We start from the raw sequence: 24616 nt of genomic DNA on the forward strand, positions 1-24616 counted from the left end.
GCCTATGCTGTTGATATGTGTTTCACACACTGGGGAAGCGCTGCTGGATATGTGTCAGGCTTCTAGATTTACAGCTTTCAACAGGGTGGGTGACTGTACTTTGAATGATGGTTAACTGCTTGCATCCCAAACGGCATGCCCCAAGCTGGTAGGGCTGAAAGATCCGTGGTCAGGCCCAATAAGCCACAGCTTCTTTAAAACAAGCATTTTCAATGCAATAGGTCTCGCATTTACGCAAGTTTAAGCTATTGGCATTGTAAATGACAATGCATTTTATTTATGTTTCAAAAACAAAAATAAAATGCATTGTTATTTGCAATGTCAAAGCTCAAACTCGCGTAAATGGGAGACCTATTGCATTGCAAATGCTTGTTTGTTTTGAGAATCTGGTCACCCTAACCCAGACCCATCTCAACAGTATGTAGACTTTTTTTTACAAAGTTATGTTTATTAAGTTTTGACTTCTTACAATCTGAAATAGCACCTCATATGCTCCCACACAGGGGATCCAAAAGCCTCAGCGATACCATAACAGTTAAACAAGAGGCAAATATCAAGTAAACCAGCTCCTCTTCCCATTAAGTAAGCCGAAAGGAGGATACAGTCTCTAAATGTACTGGAGCTTAAAAGGGTCTTTGCAGAAATACAATGTAGGCAAGCAGTTCTATAGAAAGCTCAACTTCTGTCTGCGACGGTAGCTGCCCCAAGGTGCTCAGTTGAAGTGCTGGACAGTAAATGGCCAAAAACTTGTGCAAACGGATCCCAACGTGGGATAATGTAAATAACAAACAAAAAAGAGAAGAAAAAAAAAAAGACAAAAGACCCGCAACCCACCCCCACCCTACTCGTGGTGGCGTCGAAACTCATACAATCAAGAAAGTGTTCGACATAGGGACGCTAATCAGCATTGAAAGAGCTGGAGGGCTCTTATGGAGGAGGGACACACAGCCGATGGGAGACCCCTGGAGAGGAAGGAGACAAGGGGACCCCATTTAAATTCAAAGTTCTCATAGTTATTCCTGAAAATGTCAGCCATACGCTCCAAGCTAAGCAATCGCCATAGGCGGGAGTGCCAGAGGGAAATAGCTGGGGCCTCCCTCCTCTTCCAAGCAGCTGCCAAAGTAACCTTAGCCGCTCCAATGCAAAGCCACATAATCGTTTTATCAGCTCGAGTCTGGTGTTCTAAAGAGGAGTCACGAAGCCCCAAAAGGACTCCCCCCCATGGTAGTGGGGATGGGATAACCCAGCATATCTTTTATATGAGCCAGGATTTCATCCCAGAAGGGGCGGATGTGCTGGAACTCCCCAAGGAATCCGCAACCCCTCCAACATCTATCCAAAGTGGTGGAAAAGATCTGCCGAAGCTTGGATGGATGCAGATACCAATCCATCATGGTCTTCAAGTGTGCTTCCCTGAGGTCAGTGGAATGATTGAAGCGTGCAATGTCGGACCAGCGGTGCGACCATTCCTCATCGGAAATAGGACGATGAAGCAGATCTTCCCACATGGACATATACCTAGGACATGGGGACAGAGCCGTTTTAAGTAGGAAGCTATATATAAACGAGATCACCCCTTTCATATTAGTAGTCTTGGTAAGAAAGGCCTCAAATTTAGTGAGAGGGCGAGTGGCAGCTTCTCGAACCTGAGGGGTAAGGGCCCAATGCATCCGTTGCGCATAGTGGTAACTTTCTGTGTTCTCTAGGTCATAGTCCCGCTTACAGTCATCGTAAGTGAGAGGGTCAAAACCATGGAACAAATGTGTTAGAGCTAAGCAACCTCCCTTTCTCCAAGCATCAAAAGGTCCCTCATGCTGGGCTGGAGGGAATGCCGGGGTAAAGGGGGACGGGAATGAGGTCCATCTATCGTCACCCGAGATCGAATCCCATACTTTAAGAGTGGTGCGTGTGGGGGTGCTAATGTATGCGTTCTGGGGCCTGTCCCTGTGCGAGCACCACACTAAATCCCATATGGTTCGCCGCGACACGCTACGATCCATGTGTAACCAATGTTTTTCGGACTCCCGTTGGGACCATTCAACCAGGACCCTCAGCTGTGCCGCCTTGTAATATAGGAGGATATCTGGGAGGCCTACTCCCCCATCAGCACAGGTCCAGCACAGCAGAGAGTAAGAGAAGCGCGCTCGTCCCCCCTGCCATATAAAGCGCAGGATCATGACCTTCACTTTCCGAAAGAAATCCTTCTCCAGTTCAATGGGTAAGGCCTGAAAAAGATAGAGAAGCTTGGGCATGAGGGTCATTTTCACGGCGTGTATGCGGCCCAACCATGACAGGAAAAGAGGCTTCCATTTCATAAGATCCGCTTGTATGCGCGTAAGGGCAGGAGGGAAGTTGGCATCATAGAGCCCTTCAAGTCTCGGCGTCAACTGAACCAACAGATATTGTATGGATGAGGTAGCCCATGACAGTGGGGTGAGAGGTTGGAGCCGGAGGACCTCCGAGGGTGAGAGAGTAAGATTAAGAATGTACGATTTGCCCAGATTAATTTTAAACCCTGACACTAGTTTGAAACGCTCAAGTTCCGACTGCAAGTACGAGAGGGACGACGCCGGCTCAGACAAAGACAAAAGAACATCATCTGCGAACAGAGAGATTTTATGGGATTCTCCTGTAAATGGTATTCCCTGGATGCCAGGGTTAATCCTGATCGCTAGCACTAAGGGTTCAATGCTAAGTGCAAAAAGTAAAGGTGAGAGGGGACACCCCTGACGCGTGCCTCGTGAGTGGAGAAAGGGAGAGGATTGTATCCCGTTAATCACCACTCTAGAGCGGGGGAGACAGTATTTAGCCCTTATCATATTGAGAAATTTGGGGGCAAAGCCAAATGCCTTAAGTGTGCAAAAGGGGAAAATCCAATCTACCCTATCGAAGGCCTTCTCAGCGTCCAAGCCCACTAATTCCGCAGGGATTTGGCGTCTATTGGCCTTTTCTATTAAGTGTATAATTTTACGGGTATTATCGTGCGTTTGACGGCCTTTGATAAACCCCGATTGATCCGGGTGAATGAGGATAGGCATGAGATCATTTAGGCGGGTGGCAAGAATGGACGAATACAGTTTAGCATCCAAATTCAATAGAGCGATCGGCCTATAGGAGGCGCAGCGCTGGGGGTCTTTCCCCGATTTGGGAATCACTGAAATCACCGCCTCATACATGGAGCCTGAAGTTGCACCGTCTCCTGCCATTTTGTTAAAGAGTCGTACTAGATAGGGAGAAATATTGGGGGCAAATGTTTTATAAAAAAGAGCCGTATAGCCGTCCGGCCCTGGCGCTTTGTGAGGTTTCAGTTTCGTAATGGCCATGGTGACTTCATCCATGGTGGTAGGAGCGGTGAGCAGCGTATTCCCAGACACCTGGGGCAGAGGCAACGACTGTAGGTATGCCTGTTGGGCGTTCGGATCTAAGGAATCCCCAGCATAGAGGTTCCCATAGAAATTCCCAAAGATCTCAGCTTTGTCGCTGTCCCTATGCGTAATTCCCCCCACAGGACCCAAAATGCCGCCTATGTATTCTTTCTCTCACTTATCTTTCAATTGTCGAGCAAGATGTTTACCAATTTTATTGCCCTGGGTGAAGAACAAGTGTCGTAGCTTAAGAAGAGTGAATTCTGCCCTGTTGTTATAAATGGCCCTGAGTTTACCTCGGAGGGCCGTGAGATTACGTAACGTTTGTCGCGTGGGATTAGTTTTATGGGTACGTTCAAGAGTCATCAGTTCGGTCTCCAAGGGCTCCATCTCGCGAGCGCGCTGTTTATTTAGTGCTGCGTTGAGTGCGATACACTCCCCTCGAATAACCGCCTTCAAGGTATCCCAGGTGACAAATTCCGAAGTGTCTTCTGGCCTGTTAGTATTAAAAAATTCAGTAATGGCGGTTCCTAGCTTGGAGCAGGATTCCTTGTCGCGTATAAGCGACGGCGGGAAATACCATCTGGGAGTGGTCGGGGCGCTCCCTAGCAAGGTCAGACAAACTGAGAACAGGCTATGATCGGATACTGAGAGGGGAAAGATCTTGGCGTCTTGCAATGCACCCTGCAAAGACTGACTGATAAAGGAATAAGTACGATGGACATGTGAGTAGAATGTGTAGTCTCGTGTTTGCGGGAACAGAGTGCGCCATGCGTCTAGGAGGACCATATCGCGTATGCGTTGTTGTGTCTCCCCAGAAAAGGAGCCCATGTCTGACCGCTGCAGGGAGGTACTGTCCAAGTCTTTTTGCCATATCATATTAAAGTCGCCCATGAGAACTAGCGGGTCCTCTGCAAAATCTGTCAATTTTCCCAAGAATGTGTGCAGGAAGTTCGTCTAGCCAGAGTTGGGGGAATATATCTCCGCAAAAGTGTAAACTGTTCCTCGCAGGCGGCCTTTGATCATAACCCAGCGCCCATCCTTATCACTCTGAACCCCTATAGGTTGAAATTGTGTAGAAGAGCGAAACATAATAGCCATCCCCCGGTGTTTCATGTGGGCTGGGAATCTATAAATTAGTGGAAAGTGTTTGTGTTTGAGACGAAAGTCTTCAGCTCTAGCTAAGTGCGTCTCTTGAAGGGCCACAATATCGAGGTGGTGATCCAAAATATATTTCCATACTTTGTGGCGCTTTTGAGGAGAGTTGAGACCCTTAACATTCCAGGTTCCAATAAGAATTGGCATCACCTCACATGGAAAAAGCCACAACGCTCCCTAATCCCACAGGATCCCCTGGTGCCTCCAAACCACATCTGCGCCCCTGCGGCAGCGGAGGATCAAAGCCCGCCAATTGAGCCGTCCCATAGATTCGATGACCCCCCCGAAAGATTGTTAAAAAACCGCCACCACTTCCCACCCCAACCCCCCCAGAACCCCCTAGAAAAATAGCAACATGTACAAACAAAAAAACAATGCATACATGACTTGAGGTCCCTCTATGGGATCGATATGACCCCCTGGAGACCATGGGGAACAACAGGTCTGAGGACCCCGTCCACGCCCGCCTCGGCGGGAAGTTTGACCAGAAGCGTAAATGTGCGGCTCTGAGAGAAGAACAAATACAGAAAGGCCAGACCGAATGTTAGCCCAAGCCCAAAAGCACGCATTGAGAAGGCATTCACATTGGAAAAACAAAACTATTATCCATATTGCTGATCACAGTTTGTATCCGAAAGCTAAGGGAACCTTAACGGATAAGCCTGCTGTGCCATAAGCAAAAGGAAACAACATCAGTCTTACTTGAAAGGTCCAGAATGTCCAGGAACCCTCTTCCCTGGGAGCGAGCTTCTGCAGCCTCAGGGACAGGGGCCACGGAGAAGCACAAGAAATAGACCCTCCTGGCTTCCCCGGCAGGAGCCGGCCCCTGCAGTGTATCAGCGGAGTCATCTGGGGCCATCAGCCCTCACCGTGGGAAGGCCAAAGGCCGCGACGTGCAGACCCCGGAGATTCCAGCAGATATTCAGCGTCTCTCCCTGCGCGACCAAGCCGAAGATGATGACGGACCTCGGGTGGATTCTCCAGCTATGCCGCAGGTAGTGATATCCTCTCCAGAGGGAATGCCTAACAAATACAAACCTTCCTGGAGGTCAGTGATATGGCGTCGTTTATTCTGGAATTCGAAACTGAGCCCAAAAGGGTAAGTCCATCTGTGCTTGATCTAGTCATCTCGTAACTTAGTGATGATGGGTCTGAGAAATCGTCTCCGAGATAAAGTCGATGGCGCGACATCCTGGTGGATGGTGCAAGAGTGATCTTGGAATGAGATGGACTCCTTAGTCCTGGCCGCCTTCAGAACCGCCTCTTTGACTCTATAGGAGTGGAACTTCGCCAGGACATCGCGCGGCTGTTTCTTCTCTCCCTGTTGTAGGGAACCCACTCGATGGACTCTGTCCAGTTTTATTTTGAGAGATTGCAGGGACAAAATCTCTGAGAAGAGATCCACCACAAAGGCCTCCAGATCTGGCCCTTCAGCGCCCTCCTCAAGGTCTCTGATACGTATATTCTATCGCCGAGCCCTATTCTCGAGATCCTCCGCCTTCAGTTGCGACTGGAGCAATTGTTCCTTAAGTGAGCGCATATCCTCCCGAAGTTCGGCAGAGAATTGTTCTTGCTCCTGATGTTGGGCTTCGAGATCAAGAACCCTAGTGCCGACGGAGTCCACGTCCTGCTGCAAGGAAGACAGACGGTCCGACAGGTCGGAACGCAGTTGATCAATGGAGGCTTTGATGTCTTGGCCAATGTCCTTGTGTAATTCAGATTTGAAGTCTTGAAACATGGACACCAGGTCTGCTTTTGTAAGAGCCATAGTGGCAGCGCTTGCTTCTCCCCGTACCGTCGAGCGTGAGTCTGTGGTCGAGAAAAAATCTGAGACTCTATTGGGAGTCTCCCTCAATGTTGCTGTTGCGGAATGGAACTCAGGGCACCAGGCGCTGACTGGAAAACGGCCTCAGATGCTGTCTATGGGATCATCCTCCTCGTCATGCCGATTCGTGCCATGCAGCCTAAGGATGGGCCCTCTCTGTAGGTCAGCCAGGTAGCCCCAAGGACACGGAAGTGCCACCGCCGCGGCGTGGACGCAGGACGGTCAAGCTTGTATTTGAACTTTCCGCGCACTCTTCAAGGTCAGCTCCCAGTGACCAGCGCCGTAGTGGGAATATGAGGGGACAGCTAGACCGATTGATACTAAACGCTGATGATCCCACAAACCGGGGGAGAGACAGGAGTCCAGTGAAGACGAACACGGGCTGCAGCAAGCCACAATCCCCCAGGTCCAAGTTAGAACACCCCCACAGGACTAATGAGGCACTAACTGCAGCGCTTAGAGGGGCCCACGTAACAATAGCCATCAGGCAGATCCGGGCAGCAGGCAGTGAGCGCGGACAGCAGCCGCCATTAACTACCGTGCGGCCGCCATCTTAGAGTCAGGCACTCGAGATAGCAGCGGGGTGTAGCACAGTCAGTCAGCGGGAAGAACCATCAGGATTGCCCCCAGGACGTCCAGCACTTGCCTCACATGCCGCAATTCCGTTGGGGGGTCTGGAGTCTCCACCGACGACGCGCGATCGGGAACCGCCGCGCATGTCATGCCGCCATTTTAATGCGGCGCGGCTACACCCGATCAGGCAACAAAGAGAGAATCCGTTATTCCGGGGGCGATCTGCGCCCAACGCCACAATCTGCCAGACGTCTCAGGTGTTCATCCGTCCGCGGCCTCCGTTGACAGTAAGTAAGAGCCGCCGCAACTGCTGCAAACCCCACCGAGACGCGTGGACCGGGAGCCGCAACAGGTTACGTCCGCTCGGCCATCTTGCCTGGCCACACCCCCGTATGTAGACTTATTAAGAGTGAGCCGGTGCTGCACTCTAGCAGTAGAGTATGTGCCTCCACCATTTTGCTGCTTTAGTTCTATGGTTCTATGAGCCTCTGTTATGAGTGTTCTGTTTTGTTTATTTAGTTGTCCTTCTACTCCGTGTTAAAGGAGGGATGCAGTGTTGTGTCATGTACCATCAACACCATGTGGGATGCCCGAGGGGGCGGGGTTTCAGGTATTGTGGTTTTTCCTGGCGTCCTGCGTCAGGAGACGGGTGTGGTCAGAGAAGCGACCACAAGTTGAATATCACCAGTGGGAGTTGCTATTTGGGTGGAAAATTCTGGACTAGCGGCGCTACAATTGTTAGGGCCCAATTCATGTGTGGCACAGTCCTCGTGAATGGCTACACCCAAGAGCCATTATAGAATTGAGGTTTAAGAAAAGGTAGAGGGTAGTGCCTTCCTTTTTGATCCACGTTAATGAATAATAAATGTCAAAAGATTGCTTGAGAAATCACTTGTTTGGCTTTATTTGTATTTTTGTCAAAGAAGTGCAAATATAAATTGTGAAAAGAAAAGCAAAAAGCCGACACGTGTTTCGCCCTAGTGGCCCAATGGCCGTGGGCTTTTTCAAGGCTAAAATGGTATTGTTACATAGGTTGAAAAAGAAATGAAGTGAAGAAATTTTTTTCGCAATACAGTGTGAATGGAAGAAAAGAAAAGAAAGAAAATAGATGCCATGGAAAAAAGATGCCAAGGAAATAAAGATTTTCCTTACATTGCAAACAAATCTTTATATTCATCTTTCTCACTGATTTCCCAATCTTCCTCTGTGTTGTTCATATAGACACAATTATTGTAGACAACCCCTCCCTCTTTCCTTGATGACAGTATTAGCTTCTTAGTATGGCTACAACCACACCTTTTGTAGTGCGCTATTTGCACTTCTTTGACAAAAATACAAATAAAGCCAAACAAGTGATTTCTCAAGCAATCTTTTGACATTTATTATTCATTAACGTGGATCAAAAAGGAAGGCACTACCCTCTACCTTTTCTTGAATATCACCAGTGGGTCCGAGAGGATCATTTGCATGCGACACACTTCAAAGCCCATTAGCAGCAAATGAGAGGCAGTTAAGGGTGGGACATGGACCGAACCTGTGATATCATTGAAGTGTCAGAGGGTGTGTGATGTCTCCTCTGATGTTTTGGCATTTTTATGATTTAACAACAATTCGCGGAAGGATTGCACTATCCATCAGGGTCGTGACCCAGTCAGAGTGCCCTTTAATAAAGGTGCAAGCTGTGTGTCTGTCGGTTGTTTATAATAACATCCCAACAGAAGGTGCGGGGCTAATACCTGCTGGACCTTTCCATCACACGCCGAGGGCAACCGGGTAATCCCCTCCAAGCCACTTCATCCGTGTCAGAATCAATCTGCGTCCCCGTGACGTGGCTTGTAGGAACAGCGCGAGGCCTGATCTGGGCACTTCAGATGCATCCGTGGATCTACGGTGACGTAACGAGGGAGCGACTCGTCCTAATGCATTCTGGTCAGATGGGCTCCCCTGTGAGGACATCAGTGGGGAAACTCACATGTCACACCCCTCTTTGCAGTGGTTTGCGTCCTGGCATTTAATAACACTTCCCAAATCTACGGATTCACATAAAAACAAGCGCGTTCCTAGCGCTAAAAGGAGGCAGCAGGGGGAGGGGCGAGAGGAGGGGGCGAGTGAAAGCGTTTCACATGCGGGAGAGTGCAGCGCCAGGAGCGATAATTGCTACCATATGGCGCTGAGTGCTCCCGCAAGTGAATCTCCAGACGTGCACGCGTTGCCATTGAAGGTAATGGAACGCGTGCACGTTTTTGGCTGAAAAGCCAAAACGATTGGAAAAGGTCTTTTTGCCTATGCAGCGCATGCGCGCTGCGTAGGCGAGACCTAAAAAACTACAAACCACATGGCTAAAAAATATATTTCATTGTGGACAAAGTTGCTTTAAGCTTGTCCTCCCACATATGGTCCCTCATCAACTCTTATAAATGATTATCTCCACAAGAGTACCTGCATCAGCAACTTTACATCACACAAAAATTTACATTCTTGCAATATCGATTTGGTCTAATGCTGTCGATCTCTTCCTTGTTATCAAAAATATAGAGACAAAAGTTGTAAACTTTGTGGATAATGTTATGAGTCATCCCTTCATTTCCTGTATATTTAGCCTGTGTTTAGAGAGGAGAGCGTCCTTTTGTTAAAATCGCTATTTAACATGCTCAAAATAAGGTCATGCCGCCAGGCCATGACAGCCAGTCTAGAAGGCTCTAAGATTCAACCAAACTGCTTATTCACCAAATTATTTATAGGCATAGAAAAGAGAAAAAAAGACTTGAATCCATCAAATGAGAATAAACCTTTTATTTGTGTACACTTACATGCCATTAAGAAGGCCTCACAGACATAGATAATAATGGGGCCAAGTTTAAGCCTTCATACAAGGGAGACATCGGGTAATATCCGGGAAGTCAGATTCGGCCCTGGCAGTTGTTCCAAAGCAGCAGTTTTTATATGAAAGGGTCACTTATTTATGGAGACAATTTGGACACTCTTCTTTTAATTTTTAAAACTTCAGTGCGATGAACTTCTTTAAAAGAAAACATGTAATTGAATCTTACTAAATTGCACTCTTCTATTGAACAAGTTATTTACCTTCTGTAACACCTTCTATGGTAGAGACCGGATCTAGCTGCAGATTCCTTACTTTAGAATCCTCCCCTAGGTGCGAGACTGGATATTGAAAAATTCTTCACAGCACGAGTCCATATAACCCCCTCGCCAACGCACTGACAGTTTCTTCCGTGACTATGTTCCATGCTCAAAATGTGGAGCCACATGTAGAAACTGCCTATTGAAACAGTTTGCTAAAATGAAAGACACCATTGTGTTAAAAATGGCCCTGAATATAATTCAGTATGTGGATATAATAACAAAAACATGGAGCTTAAAGTCTCAATAAACACTGAGTTCTTAGTTCAGTATGTGAAGTATCATAACTAAAGTACAGAGACCAAAGAGGAATCAGTTCACAGAGCAGGGAATATGGGAGAGGCATAAGGAATCTGCGGCTAGATCCTGTCTCTACCAGATAAGGCATTATCGAAGGTAAGTAACTTGCTCATCTGATAGAGACATCTAGCAACAGATTCCTTACTTTAGAATCAAATACCAAAGCATACCATCCCTGGAGGAGGGTCTGAGAACTGAGACCACTGAAAGCCGCCAACCAAAACAAAACTAGCCCAGAACCCGAGAAAATGACCAGACCTCCCTAATAATGTAGGTGAGCAATAACATACTTTAAACAAGTTAAAAAATCTGTGGAAGAACCACAGATAAGGAAAGTCACAAGATATCAAAGAAGCATGGGAATAAAATCATTCATGTCAGCATGACAATGGTAGTAGAAGCCAACCAACAAGATGAACAGAAAAATATTCGCATCCTTAAGAGGATCCGAACCCATGCATGCTCACCACATAAGCACTGCGGAAGTAACCGCAGGAAGAAAGGTCATAAAGACATAGAAGGCATGGGAAGAAGGTTACCAATGAAAGTAGGACACTTGTCAAATAACTCTATAAAATAAGCTAATGTCGTACATAATTAGACTCGATTAATGTGTTTGATACTTGTAAGACACGGAAAAGCAGAGGAAGTCATTGAGGAAAACCTCTGTGCCATAGGAGTGACACCCAGGCCAGACCTGCACTGAAGCAGCAAGAGAGGTCCATCATCTGTGGGAAAGGATAACGAAAGCTCTATAAAAAAAGAATCAAAGACAACATGCATAACATGTGGTAACTTGGCGCTGAATAAGAGATGTTTAAGCACCCAACTGAAAGGTACCTGAGATATCGACCTCAGAATAAAGCAAAGCTGAGTTGCCAAGATATGAATCTGTGACCATAAGGTTAAACACAGGCCCCTACAATGGGTGGATAATCCACCTAGACCCCAGATCCGAAAATAGCAAATAGGGAAATAGGAGCAGTCATACCCCTAGAAAGATAATACAAAGATCGCTAGGATATCTCCAAGAAATACACTGACATAGAAGTAATTAAATAAATAAATAATCACCTATGTATAGACAAGAGAAAACATAACACGTAGAAATAAGTCAGAAAATGCTGACATAATAGTATGGAAACAATAAAGGCAATTATACCACGTAGGAAAGCAACAGCCATCGAAAACATCAGTGTAATGCAAAATGTCTGAGACAGCATCAGCAAGCAACAGAGTATAAAGTTGAATAAGATATAAAGTAATCTTGAAGCGTAACGAAACCCAAGGTTAGTACATAATCTTAGAATATAAACTTAGACCCATCTACAGATGATGTAGACAAAGATCCCTTATACTGAATCTGGGGGATTCTAAAGGATTCCATAATAAAAGAATCTGAGCGATCTATAAAATAAACATCAAGGGGCGTGGCCAAGGTGGCGGCTAGTTAGGACGCAGGATTGTGTCCCTCCGGTGCGGCCACTCTTTTGCCTTGTATTAGAGCCCATTCCGGGTTCTTCAGAGGACCGTAAAGGAACCGGGTGTCATCCATGAGTAGCAAAGTACCGGCCTGTCGAGTTTCTGGCAGCGCATCCAATCCCTGCCGGAGTCGGACTCGAAGGCCGGAGCGGAATCGCGGCGGGTGGAGAAGGAGGGCCCGAGCGGTGTGCCCCGGCTGTGGAGGAGCACCGAGCTGCCAGGTTGGAGGTGCTGTGCCGGCGCTGGAGCTGACCTGTGGCAAGTGTGGGACGGCAGCATAGCGGAGGCCAGAGTGAAGAGTGGCGCGGGAGCCGCCATCTTATGGGGAGACGCCATTACGGACCACACTAGTGATGCCGGGAGCCTGCTGTGGACTGCGGTGCAGCACGGGGGGGGTGGCTGACCCCAGTCCACGGAGCGGTGGTCTCCCATAGAAGCTATCAGCGGTGGTGGCCCTTCATCTACACCGGACATCCAGTGGCCTCACTTCGGGACCGGCGGAACCCCGGGAGACGGGGTGAGCCCTGACACGCTCAGGGGAGGAGCGGCGCGCTGGGTGTCCTTGGTGCCGAGGCCCAGTGCTGCATTGGACTGTGGGGAGACTCGAAGGGGCTGGCCCCGGCCCACGGAGCGACGGCCCCATACAGATGCCATCAGCGGCAGTGGCCATTCATCTGCGCTGTACAGCCTGGGGCGTCACATCGGGTCCAGGAGACAGGGTGGGCCCGATGCGATCTGTGCATTGTGCATCCTGAGCGCTGAGGCTCAGTGCTGCATTGGCCGGCCCGAGGGAGGTGAAGAAGGGCCTAGACAGCAGTACAAGACTCGCACGCAGGGCAGTTATCAGCCCCCTGCCCATAAGAAGGTGGGGCCCGGTGGCGCGATGCGGGCGTTCCGGGCGGTCTCCCCTGGGCCTGCACAGACTAGATTGACAAGAGCCTGTGACCGGCGATGAGGCGCCTGGGTGGTGTGACGCGTGGACCCTGGCCTGGATACCGCAGCTCCCCCATGATAGGATTTCCCTGGCGGAGGCCCGCAAACCGTTAAGGAGGGTGTAACTCGCCGAGTGTGGCCGGTGACCGAGAGTAGCCTCGCCACAGACTTGAAACCTGGGCACGGGCTCAGCTTTGGGAGCAGAGTTGGTTGTTCTGTGGGCTTTTCTGGGGGCTCATGCAGGGGCAGCAGTGATGGCGGGCCCCCTACCACGATCAAGCGACAAGCCTGGATGGTGTGAGCCTGACTCCGTCGGGTGCGGTGGGCCATTGCGGCCGCTTGCTGCAGTTGCTCCCTTCTCCTGGGCGGCGCCGGGGTGGGCCCTGCCAGGTCCGCATAGACACAGCGAGCCGGTGGTGCAGTTCTCCCCGGGACTCGACTGGGAGGTGCACGAGGTGGTGCCGGGACGGCTCTGGGTCCCCGCTGCTGCCCAGCTGGGATAGGGGAACTGGCACACTGTGCTCACGACATGGCGGCGGCACGCACTAATAAAGATAAAACTTTGAAGGAGATGCTATTGAAGCCGCCTGAGCCCACCACACCGGCAGCTAAGAGACACGAAGGGGCACTAGAGGCAGGTGATGGCCCGGCCACTAAGACCTTCATGATGGAACTATTTTCTGCCATAAAGGAAGATATCCAAGACCTCAAGGGCCAGCTCTCTGCCGATCTCAGGGAGGTGAGGCGCAACATTGATGAGGTGGGAGAACGGGAAGCCACTCTGGAAGAGCATGAACTCAGCCGGGAAGAGGAACTCCATCAGATGCAACAAGACCTGCTCCGCCTCCAGGAGCAACATCTAGATCTACAGGCACATGCAGATAATTCGCAAAGCGCGGGAGGCTCACCCTATCCAGTTCCGGGGTCAGACACCAGCTATTTTTCAAGATTTGGCGGCCTCTACGTTGATCAAACTGCGAGAATTCAGAGTGGTCACCTCCTATCTCCGTGAGCCAAGCCATTCCATATTCCTGGGGCCATCCCTTCCGCACCATATTCAAACTAAATGGGAAATTGCGACAGATTCGTTCTCTTACTGAGGCACTTGAAGTGCTTGGCCTTGATAACATGACGACAGCGGAGCAGACGAAGAGGCCCAGAGAGCGCACTCCTCGACGATCGACGCAATGGCAGCTGGTTTGCAAACCGGCCTCCAAACTTAAGCCTGACAACAATAGCCAAGGAGCGAGAGGCGGTGCTCTCCTCCCTGTCACAGTTTCAGAGCGCCCGGCTACCCCCTGAACTGTGCAACTGGACTACGCCGGATGGGGTGATGTAGCAGGGCTGCCGGGGGGGACACGGGTGGTTGTCTCCGAAGCTCGCTAGCAAGCTTTTCACTTGCGGTCTGGGATGGACCACGCATTCCACCCCACCTGTTGATGAGAGAGCCATGACCTCCCTGGTTTCCCATCCCTCGACGAACTTTTGTCTTTCCTTGTTCTCAGTAGCTGTTTTGCGACATGTTTTCTTTTTGATGTTATTGCAGGTTGTTGTTATTTCTTTTTGGGGTTTCTGCAACAGTCAGTCCTCCTTCCATGTCTCCTCGCCGAGGCACAGGGGCCGCAGGAGCAATGCAGGCCCAGATAGCGGAATGCAGGCAAAGCAGAACATTGCACTTATACACACTCCTGATGGGGAAAGCCCTCAAGATAGTTAGCCTTAATGTGCGGGGTCTAAACAACCCCGTGAAAAGATCAGCTGTCCTTTCCTTGCTAGAAAATTCTGGAGGCGATATAGGTCTTCTCCAGGAGACGCACCTTCTTTCTAAGGACACTCCTTGCATGCACACTAGACACTTCCCGCAGCAATTCTGGTCCACGGGCCCGTCCAAGAATAATGGGGTAGCGATCTGAGTCAGAGCACACTTCCTGGGAAAGTCATAGCAACTGTGGTGGAAATCAAGGGGCGCTTGCTGGCAGTTAGGGTGCAGTGGGGTGGTTCACACATTACACTGGCCTCACTTTATGCTCCCAACACACAACAGGAATCCTTTATCATTATCGCCCTCACAGAGGTGTTTACGACACAAGATGCAGCGATACTGGTAAGGGGGAACTTTAATTTAGTGATGGATGCGGATTTAGACAGATCAGAGCAAAGGCCAGATCAGGCTGGGGCATTCTCCTCACGGGCCTGGAATGGCTGATGGAAATGGCCTACATGACGTTTGCGTGCCCAACACCCTGGGTTGAAGGACTACACTTACTTCTCAGCAGCCCCCAAAATGTATGCACGGCTTGACCATTTTTTAGCTTCCACTCCCTTAGCGCGTAAATTACACACAGCCACTATCGAACCCAGGTCCTTGTCGGATCATGCACTCATCGCTGTACATGTCCCTGCGCAGCCCTCCCATGCGGTGACCCCTGGTTGGCGTTTGCGGGAGAGCCTCCTGCATTCCTCCGAAACAGTGAAGTGCATTAAACAAAAATTAGTGGAGGCCCGGAAGTTGGTAACCAGGGGTGAATTCATCGCCATTTCTGCAACTGAAAACAAATTACGGAAAGAGAAGCGCAGCAAACTAGAGAAAGGGGTCGAGGAACTAGAGTCCATACATAAAAAAAATGGGGCCTCGAGGGTGTGGAGGGAGCTGGAGAAACGCAGGCGTCTTCTGAAACATCTGGACCTCGACAGGACTGAGCATGCTCGTCTTCGACTCCGCCATAAATTCTGTCTTAGCAGTGATAAGTGTAGCAGGATCCTGGCCAATAGGCTGCGGGCTTAAATGCAGGCGGCTATGATCCAGGTGATTAGAGACCAGACTGGGGAGGAACAGAGCGCAGATACACACATAGTGGAAGCCTTTCGCTCCTTCTATTGCACCCTATACACTGGACAGGACCCACCGACACAGGACCCTCTCTTATATTTGGACACCTGTGCAATTTCTCCTCTCCCTAAAACAAAGGCGGAACTGCTTAATTCCGCCATTCGCATGGAGGAAGTGATCACAGCTATATCCCGATTGAAACTCGGCAAGTTGCTGGGACCGGACGGCTTTTCAGCCCTCTTTTACAAAACCTTCTGTTGTGAGCTGGCTCCTTTTTTAACTAAACTGTTTAACTCTTTTCTGGAGATGGGGGCAGTAACACATTCCATGTCGGAGGCAGCTATATCCGTTATCCTAAAGCCCCCCAAAGATCCAAGAGACTGTGGGTCCTACCGGCCAATATCTCTCCTCAATTTAGACACGAAGATCTTTGCAAGTATCCTTGCCGCGCATTTAAATCCCCTAATGGCAGACTTAATCGACCCCGACCGAACGGGTTTTATCCCTACAAGACAAGGGGGCACAACACGAAGCGCCTCTTCCACCTCATGGACAGCGTACAGAGATCGGGTAGGCAGGCTTTCTTCCTATCTATTGACGCTAAAAAGGCATTCGACAGAGTGAGCTGGGCTCACCTGTTTGATACCATGCCCTGCTTTGGGTTTGGGGAGAACTACATACGGTGGATCAAATGCATTTACAGCGGGCCCAGGTCCTTCATGAGAGTAAATGGCACCAGATGAGCTACTTTCCCAATATCGCGGGGGACACAGCAAGGCTGTCCTTGTCCCCCTTTTTATTCGCACTCTACATGGAGCCACTGGCCAACGTTTAAGAGCTGACCCGTGCATTGACGGCCTGAAATTCGGGGCTGACGTTCACAAGATAAGTCTATATGCCGACGATATGATTCTATCCCTCAACAATCCTCAAACGACCTTGCCGGCTCTCCTTGAGGTGCTGCTCACATTTGGGGAGGTATCAGGGTTTAAAGTCAACCTGGGCAAATCAAACATCCTGACCCTTTCGATCCCCCCAGCTATGGTGGATGGTCTGCAGCAACAATTCTCTTTCCAGTGGACTCAGCAAGACATATCGTACCTTGGCATACGCCATGCGCCGACCATTGCCCGGACAGTAGCTCAAAAGTATGCATCTCTATTAGAACACACGGCCGAAGCACTGGACGTTTGGGCACGACTGCGATTGGCATGGTTTGGGAGCATTGTGGTGGAGGATTGCGGTGGTCAAAATGACAGTTCTCCACCACATCCTTAATATATTTCAGACGCGGAGAGAGGAAGGATGCAAGAGAGTGGAATCTCTCTTTGACACAGAAGGTCTGGCCCCGTTTGCTCAGCTGAGGCGAGACTATGATATCCTAGCGACTGATGAATATGCACATCGCCAATTATGTGACCATGCCCTCAAATTACAATAGATTGTCCAGACCTCTTACCTCATTTGAAAAATGGTTGCTCCGCCAAAAAGATGACTGTCGCCTTATCTTTGAACTGTACGCTATGCTTATTGCACGACCCGCTGAGCAGCGCACGAAGGCGCAAACCCGAAGGGAGACAGAGCTGGGCAGGCCACTTTCTGCTAAAGAATGGGAGCATATACTCTACAGAGCACACCACACTGCGCACAACACTGCCGGGGCAGAATCCGCATTTAAAGTCTTCTCATACTGGTACTATACCCCAATGCGAATACAGAGCTGGGACAAAAGCAAATCATGCTGGAGAGGGTGTGGGATATCTGGTACCCTATCGCACTTGTTACGGCATTGTACCAAACTTCAGTGCTACTGGACTGAGGTCTTTAATAAAATTGGCGAGGTGTTCGATACCGCCTTACCCTGGTCTCCGGAGTACACCCTCCTTGGACTGTCACACTCACGGGTGTTCTCATTACGATCTATGAAAGGCAGGCAAATGGCGCTAGCTTTGTTAGCAGCAAGGCAAGTTATCTTAGCTCAGTGGGGAACGAAGGCCATACCTGAGTTCACGACTTGGTTGTATCGCCTGTGGCATATTTTGGCTATGGAGCGCATGTCCCTAGTAATGGAAAGGAAGGGGGAGGTCTACGCCGAATTGTGGGCTTCATTTTTGCAGCTGCTGTCCAAAGATATGAGTGAAATCACCTGCCCTAAATATCTGCAAATCCTTAAACTACTGCCACAGGATGCGCATGTCGCCGCACCTCTGAATACAACCTGAGAGGAGCATGCCACCAACCTTTTCTGTTTGTGGGTCCTGGAGCTGATTTGGTAGAGTCCACTGATGCGGAAGAGGGTGGGATAAGGGGGGCTTATGTTTGGGTATGTTCTCCTTTTTGTCTTTCCCTTTCATTTTTCTCTTTTTATTATTAATGTGTTTCTTTATAATGAAAATTAAGAAGTCTCCGATCACTACGAAGAGCCATTCCTGCCATAACGCTGCCGGCCTCAGGGGTGTTGGCATAAAAGCTGTGTATTGCTGCTTGAGGTGCGCTCTGCCGGCCTGTGGATGTAGGCAGGAGGCTATGTTTTCGCATTTTGACTCCTTACCAATAAACAGATTGGTTCTATAAAATAAACATCAAAATGTATATGCCTTGTAGGGACCACAGTTCACAAAGTGCGAATCTAACTACAACTAGAGTTAGGTAAATTATTAAAAGAGTTGTCCCTTAGAAGAGCAACAACCCAGTAAGAAAAGAATAAAAGCTATCTACAACAAGCATTGGCATAGCCAAATAGGTCTCGCCTTTGGGACCTTATAAGTGTTTAGCCATGCAACACTTGATGTTGTTGCACCAAGGATACTGTGCTGGATAACTAAACACTTATTAGGTCTCAAAGGCCAATGCTTGTTTAAAGATGTTGTACAGCAACGCGGGCTGTTGTGCAACATGGCTTAAAATAAATAAAAGCAAAGCGCTATGGCATCATCAGTGCTGGACGCCATAGGATTTTGTTTTTATTCATTTTGAGTCATGTTGCAGCATGGGCTGCTGTGGAATATTTTTAAAAAAACATTGAGAAAGTCACTGAGTCTCGCATAGGCGAAATCTATTGGCTTTGTCAATGCTTGTTTTTAGTTTTACTATTGTGTAAAGTCAGTGCAAACTAAAATCACTGAAGTTTCAAGAGCATTCAAAGGGGTCTTTGTCAGGACCCTTCTTGTAGCTGCCCCCGGCAAATATTTGAGAGGAAGCCCAATAATTAATCCGGATTGGCTCAATGAATTGCATTGCATGGATCAAACTGATGCACGTTGAATTAATCTGACATATGCTAAGGGACCAAATAAGTTCATATGTGCATGTCGACCATGAGGAGAGTGCAGTGTAACAGGCCACCCTTCTTGATGGTAAATCCCATATTAATACCTTTTGATTGACCCCTCTTTTCAGTTACATGATGGGGCCAGTGTTGGACTGCCACGGAAAATAGGCACAGGCACCCCAATGACTCTGAAGCAACTCCCCTTTTCAATATAAATACAGATAAAGTCCCTAAGAATATCAGTAAAGCTCATTTTTGTACATTCGTCTTTCCACGCAGCATGTTGCTACAAACACGGGTCCCGAGGCAAAATAGCAAATAAAATGGGATTTGGTAAAACATTTTCAACTGAAATAACCAGAGAAATATATTCATAAATGAATTAAAGACAAAACCATCAGTATGAGCAGACACTGAAAAAAACAGTTGAGCTGGAAAAAATAAAACAGAAACTGGTGGCAATATATTCATACAGACAAGAATAAGAGCATATCAGTTTTCTTCGGTCTCCAGTTGAAAAACAGAAGATGCCAAGCAGGACACAATCAAAGACAATCGAGCTGACATGTTATTATGGAAAGAAGCAGATAATTAGGAAAAAAAACATATTTGTGAATCGCCTTCATAAATATGAGCCTTGCTTCTAAATAAAGAAATAAGAATGAAAGCAGAATATTTAGAGTGAAAACGTAAAATTTTGATGACGGCGCCAAAGTAACGTAAGGCCATTTATAAGACAAGAGGGCACATAAAAAATAAGAAGTAAATAAATGCAACATTTTTCTAGAGATTGAATCAAGTAGAATCAAAATAGATGAGATTTTATAATGAATAGCATCATGCTAAAATTATAAACAGACAGAATAGCATTTTCGGTGAAACCTCCAGATCCAGGGGAATATAATCCTGTTTGCATTGCATGCAATATTTCTAATCATTGTATTTGAGCCACCATAATTATTTCGTCATAAAATTATTTTAATTGTTGTAAAATTATAATCACATACGTCATTGTGAGGAGTATGCGAAGGCTATATCCTGAGTGTATAATACTTGGGGTGTGAAATTCCTATCACCCAACGCCCAGAAAATATTGTCTAGGGTCAAGAAAAATAGAGGTTTAATGTTTACTTTGTTCGCTAGACAAGTGGACACAAACCCTTTTTGATGCCAGTTTACAGTACCACAGTGTGAACCAGGCGCGCAACACCGATTGGACTCAAAGGGCTTCAGCCCCCCGCCCCGTCGTGTGTGGCAGCCCGGGATGAGACAGCTTCCCGGGCACACACACAGCCGCACCCGACCAATTCACAGGTCTTTAAAAGACCATTTGCATGTTAATGAGACCTTGCTGGTGTTTCACCCCTTCTAAGAGCCCCTGCAGCTCCACTCTGCCTATTGCTTAAAGATTCAGCCCTCCCCGAAATCAGCTCCACTCTGCCTATTGCTTAAAGATTCAGCCCCCCCCCGAAATCAGCTCAACTCTGCCTATTGCTTAAAGATTCAGTCCCCCCCGAAATTTTTTCATCGCACCCCCCCCTCCCGAAATTTGGCTCTAGTTGCGCCTCTGGTGTGAAGCGTGAAAGAGTATTGTCAGCCACTAAAGACAAGATCTGAAACCATATGTAGAAGTGGTTCAAAACATTTATATAGGGGGCATTATTACTAAAACCTTCACTATTACGGTCAACGCTGTAGGGAATTTCTGTGATGCAGCTGAGCTGGCCTCTCACTGACAGTTCATCCGGTATAACAAACTGCATACATGCTACCAAAATTTCAACATTTTGAGGCAATTTATAATATTCCCAGAATACGTCCTGGTTACATGCAATTAAATGTTTAAGTATGGAAAAAGGATTGGTAATTATATGTTTACGGAAATAAAACACACCAAAAACCTGCAAATTGAGAAACATATTTTGCTAAACTGTCATTGCAGGGGTGCGCGCGCGCGTGCCGGCAAACACGCGAGTGGTGGGCACGCAACACCGCCAAAAGTGAAAGTAATTCAATCACGCTCCAGTTGGCGCCTCGGGCGCTGAAAGCTGGCAGCTGTGCACGTTCACGCTCGCGTGAACGCAAGCCTTAGGCCAGCGCTGGTAGCACTTTGAAATCCCGTATACTAAATGTCTCGCCTGAGACAGCGCATGCGCTGGCTCAGGCGAGACCTAAAAACTAGAAGCTACAAGGCAAACACCTAGTTCCCTCATGGCCACATTTAGGAATACTGTCAGAGAGAGAAAAGGTACATCATTAGAGGGAAATGACCTTCAGAAAGAAGAAATCTTAGTAATAACGCAAAGTGTTATAACAGCTTGAAAAGAGTCAAGAGTATTAAGTACCCTTAATAAGAGAAGGAGTAGAATGGACGGACACGTCTCCCTGGAGACCAATATTAACATAACATAATCCCAAGAAAAGAAACAATCATGACCAATAGACATGTACATACCAATCATGTTCTACATGAAGGGGTGGAAAAGCTAATCAAACAGCACTAGATATAAGACAGAACACGAAGAGCAAAGCACAAAGTGTTTGAAGGCTCTATAGAGGAGATAATCTTGTGGCTAACAATGATCATATATACCGATACTCCCATGGAGATACAATTTTCAAAGGCACCTAACAAGGGGTACTAAACGTCACAAATGTATGATATGGAAAGTCAGATAAATAACCCGACACAGAGGGTGGAACTCTGTACCCCCATCTCAGCATATATACATTTAGAAATGCTGACATAGCATACAAAAAGTACTCCACACAGTTTCGGAATGCTCCATGAAAGTTTTAACTCTTGAGCCCTTCTGCAGAGTAAGCAAACTGCAAGGCCTGTATACCTGAAAAACTGTCTATGACAGAGTTGAAGGAGAAAAGCACGACTTGTGCACCAAGCAGTAATAGTAATCCAGAAAGCCACATATTGTAGAATATAGTGTAAAGAACACAACTATACTTGAGAATAAATGCACTACTATAATCGTATATGATAAGAGTAAGAACAAGACAAAAATGTGTAAAGAATTGCAAGGTTAATGAAACAACCATAAACTCCTGCAGTAAGCAGAAACATCACACTGGTCACAAGCAGAAGAATACCGACAGCAAGCCAGTGATAAATAAACACTTCCATCTACACAAGTCAGAAAAAAAGAAGGAAAACAGAGCCTTCAAAAGCATGATTCAGAACGCACACCAAATAAATGTATACCATCAAATGGCATATCTTTCAGGCTACTCTGTACAGGCATTGAAAACCCAGGCTGACACAGTCAAGCATGTCTGTGTAGTGAAACTGACTGAGCCATAGCTCTACCCATGGAATCAGTGGTGTCCATACCACATTTTATGGTGAATTTTGCCGCTTCTCTGCCATAATGCAGCAACTGTAGCAGTTCACTTCTGGCTTCCTTCGGGAGAGAGGGCAGAAAACTCTCTGCTGAGTCCCATAACGCTCGGGGAAACCTGCTGAGAATGCATGTAGTATTCAAAGACAGTAATGGCTCACTAACTGAAGAGAAAATATTCCTCCCACGACTTTCCAGTCAACTTGACTCAGTGCTTGATGGAACCAGAAGGAGGACATTTGGGTCCGCAGAGACTGTAGATTCTTTCACAATCAGACCTTTTGTGGATGGATGTTTTACGAGACAATCAGGGGCTCGATGGGCGGGTTGATGCCTATGGGATATGGCACAGTCTACAGGCATTCCTGTTACCGGCCTTGCCCAAACCCCAACAATATGCTGTGGAGAGACTCATAAGGAAGTAAGGGCTCCACTCCCTTCTTACTCTGGTGAGGAACATCCTCCAAAGGGTCTGTGGACAATTCCACGGAGGGGAGCTGGCAATCTATGTCAAGCATGTCTGTGTAGTGAAACTGACTGAGCCATAGCTCTACCCATGGAATCAGTGGTGTCCATACCACATTTTATGGTGAATTTTGCCGCTTCTCTGCCATAATGCAGCAACTGTAGCAGTTCACTTCTGGCTTCCTTCGGGAGAGAGGGCAGAAAACTCTCTGCTGAGTCCCATAACGCTCGGGGAAACCTGCTGAGAATGCATGTAGTATTCAAAGACAGTAATGGCTCACTAACTGAAGAGAAAATATTCCTCCCACGACTTTCCAGTCAACTTGACTCAGTGCTTGATGGAACCAGAAGGAGGACATTTGGGTCCGCAGAGACTGTAGATTCTTTCACAATCAGACCTTTTGTGGATTGATGTTTTACGAGACAATCAGGGGCTCGATGGGCGGGTTGATGCCTATGGGATATGGCACAGTCTACAGGCATTCCTGTTACCGGCCTTGCCCAAACCCCAACAATATGCTGTGGAGAGACTCATAAGGAAGTAAGGGCTCCACTCCCTTCTTACTCTGGTGAGGAACATCCTCCAAAGGGTCTGTGGACAATTCCACGGAGGGGAGCTGGCAATCTATGACAACAGCTGCCCTCCTTAATATCTCTATACAAAACAAACACAATTGCCAATACTGATAATGCTTCCAACAATACTTTAAAGGTGCATAGAAATGAAGTCCATGAAAACCCTATTTATCATTTTAATTCTTTCAAATTTATTCCAGACAATCTTAATAGACTTTATATTTTCTAGTAAATCTTTTCAAACTTTTTATCATTTAAAAAAAACACAAGAACAATACAATACCTTCTGTACACTAGACATGAACAACTCTCATTTCCCACATTCTCTACTTCAGACATTTCTCAATCCCCATTCAAACCCATGTATACCCCATACAAAACTACAGCCAAAAATACACACAACCTGGCTACCTAAAATTGTTTACTAATCTTTTTCAATGCCAGGTATCTAAAATCCAAACAACCGAAAGCTCCAGAAATTATCTTTCAAGTGCACTTCTCACCTAAATAGACATTTTTTTAAATTAAACATCAATTTTACAGTGCACAAAAGCAAGCACAATCTACAATGGTTTGTTTGGCACACCAAAAAACAAAAGGGTCGACACGTTTCGAACCCACTTCTTAAGGGGTTCTCTTCAGGACCACAGTGGCTGTAACAAAGAAAACGGAAAAACTTACTACCCAGACAACAACAAATTGATTTAACTTAATCTATCAAGTGCCAAACACCAGTAACTAGCCAGCTTACCTCTTAAAGTCATAAATCAATCCACTATTCTTTTCACCACAAATCTAAAAATAAACAAAGAACGAAGGAAAAAGCAAATCAAATAAGAACGTTTGTCATCAGTTAGAAATCGTCTTAAGCCTTATCTCAGTGAAAGTAAAGTGAACTTACAGTGTACAAAAATGTGAGTTTTCACACACTTCTTAAATGGAACGAAGCACGAGTTCTGCAAGAGAACAAACGAGTATGTAACACATGGCCTGCTGACTCGATGAGCAAAGTGACTTTTTAGAGTTACATCCGAGGGTTACCTTCAATGCGCGTCAAAACGCGAATACAGAAGCTAGGGCATTCTTCCGCCTGCGTTCGATTTCAAAAATACGTTCGCTTCCTAATCGTTCAATTTGCACTTGTTGCCTCTGTAAAATCAGAGAAATCTGACTTTAAAGTGGGAAAACCGAATCCTTGGTTCTTATGTCTTGTAATATCTTGCGACCAGCAAACATCAGTTTTTAACTCTTTGATCTATATTCACGCTCGGGGTGAAGTTATACATAACTTTTTCAAAGCAACGACGTCACTTCATTTACTGATCCATCATTTAGTTCGCAAAA

At 47.2% G+C, this 24616-nt stretch overlaps 1 protein-coding gene across 2 annotated transcripts in view; it reads right to left on the reverse strand.

Moving 5' to 3' along the window:
• Positions 1–24616, reverse strand: part of LOC146866908 (uncharacterized) — a 783565-nt gene that overhangs the window by 101713 nt on the left and 657236 nt on the right. The gene's annotated exons all lie outside the window — the stretch shown is intronic.

Source organism: Triturus cristatus, chromosome 1_2 (genome assembly GCF_964204655.1).
Source record: "Triturus cristatus chromosome 1_2, aTriCri1.1, whole genome shotgun sequence".
In the NCBI taxonomy this organism is placed as follows: Eukaryota; Metazoa; Chordata; class Amphibia; order Caudata; family Salamandridae; genus Triturus; species Triturus cristatus.